The sequence below is a fragment of the Eptatretus burgeri genome, chromosome 10, assembly GCF_056783735.1.
Source record: "Eptatretus burgeri isolate ZD-2024b chromosome 10, Ebu_testis_v1, whole genome shotgun sequence".
Classification (NCBI taxonomy): Eukaryota; Metazoa; Chordata; class Myxini; order Myxiniformes; family Myxinidae; genus Eptatretus; species Eptatretus burgeri.
Window position 1 is genome coordinate 50554236 of NC_140970.1, and position 1889 is coordinate 50556124.

At 41.9% G+C, this 1889-nt stretch overlaps 1 pseudogene; it reads right to left on the bottom strand.

Annotated features, from left to right (window-relative positions):
• Nucleotides 1–305: 305 nt before the first annotated feature.
• LOC147018534 (uncharacterized) lies at nt 306–1628 on the bottom strand (annotated as a pseudogene).
• Nucleotides 1629–1889: the final 261 nt, after the last annotated feature.

Below are 1889 nucleotides of genomic sequence, written 5' to 3' on the forward strand. Positions count from 1 at the left end.
AATCTGTATTATCAACAACAAAGAAGACAAATGTACCTTTCTTGAGGAAAGTTTGGACATACAAGTTTTGTGTTTTCCACAGGAGCAAGGCATGGCTGCATGATATGCAGTAGTTCTGTATATGGAGGAGGTCCATCAAGGCCCTTGCTTGTGGTATCATTATGTACAGTGAGTGCCAACCCTAGTGTGTGTGTGTGTGTGTGTGTGTGTGTATGTGTGTGTGTGTGTGTGTGTGTGTGTGTGTGTGTGTGTGTGTGTGTGTGTGTGTGTGTGTGTGTGTGTGTGTGTGTGTGTGTGTGTGTGTGTGTGTGTGTGTGTGTCCGAAATGTGTCAGTGGCTTTCTTGGGCATGTGGTGCAATTGTCTCCTGGTCTTGAAAGCATACATTATATTGTGACTTATGGTCAATGTTGACATGTCAACTGTCCTGCTCCTCATCTCTGTTTGCAGCTCCTCCTCGGATCCCACAAAAATCTACCATATAAGGCTCTACAGCTTGGTCGGGACCTCCTCTCTTGTGCTGCATACTGTAATTGTGTGTTTCCTTCTCCTCAATGAAATTGGCAATGCTGTTGTGTATTAGCTTAGCTGTCTTGTATTTCATCATTGTCTTGTCCATTTCACTTGTGGCATCTTGTATCAAGGAAGTGTAGACCATATCTTCTTCACAGGATTCAGGACAGTAAAGAAGAGATTGTTTTCTTCTCTCTTTCTGCCTCACTAACTTCACACTTGGTAACTCTGCAAGAATTTTGTCCTATAGCCACTGTCATGTCAGTGTCAGAGTGTGCTTCTGTGCCTCATCATGACCACCAAGCATAGATATGTAGGTTTTTTTTGATGGCATCCATGGGTAGATGAGCCTCATTTTGGATTTGATATTCAATGAGATTGATCAGCTCAATCGAGCATGGTACTTGCTTTGGTAGGTCTGTCTTTATAGACTTGGCCCAGTTGTTGGCATCATCCCTCAAGACATGGACCACATGTCATGTCCAGCATGGTTTGTGGTATCTTACATCTATTGCTGGGCATCACTTGGTGAGAGTGCATTGCTTGGTCTTGTCATAAATACTGGATATTGGGAAATTTCCACAGCTCATCGAAGTGCCTTCCTCACGTTTTCAGTTCGTATGGTGAAGAGACGCTGGTCATCATCTTCTTAACATAAGCAGTGATCCCTTGTCAATGGTTCTGTCACAGATCTAGTGAAAGGTGCTGAGGTGCCTCCTCAAGGTTGCTGATTGCTAGATTTCAGAGCTTGTTCTTTTATGCCCACATTTTTTCACAGCATAGGTTTCTGTCGACATGGCTTGCTGCAAGCAGTCTCTCGCTCGCTGCATGGATATTTGATTTGTGGCATCAGAATAATCAATATTTCCTTTCGATCAATATTTATTTGGTAAAGTCTTTGCAGTGTCTTTGGATGTCAACATATTTTCCATCCTGAAAGCTGGATCTTTCTTCCACTACATCAAGTAGTTTCTGGTATGATCCTGTTCTGGGATGTTGAACAAGTGTTCCTTTGCTGGCAGTGGACTCCTAACAAAGAATGCTCTGCTTCCAGTCTACAGTGTCCATGGAAGACTTGAACGAGCTCAACTTGCTGGTTCCCGCGTCCTCACTCATAATGACTCGGGCATTGAAAATAGAGAGCCATCACTATATTAACCAAGATAATTGTGTACTAGTTGTGTTAACATAAATTTTTACAGTATAAAATTAAATATTGCAAAACTACTATAAAATACTGCAAAATTATTGTAGTATCAGGACTTGTAAACACTGTTGCAACTACCGCCAGAAGGACTATGATTGTGTGGCACAGAATGTGAAAACGATGCAGACTGTAAAATTGAATATGACACAGAGTGATGATGTTTAATGATG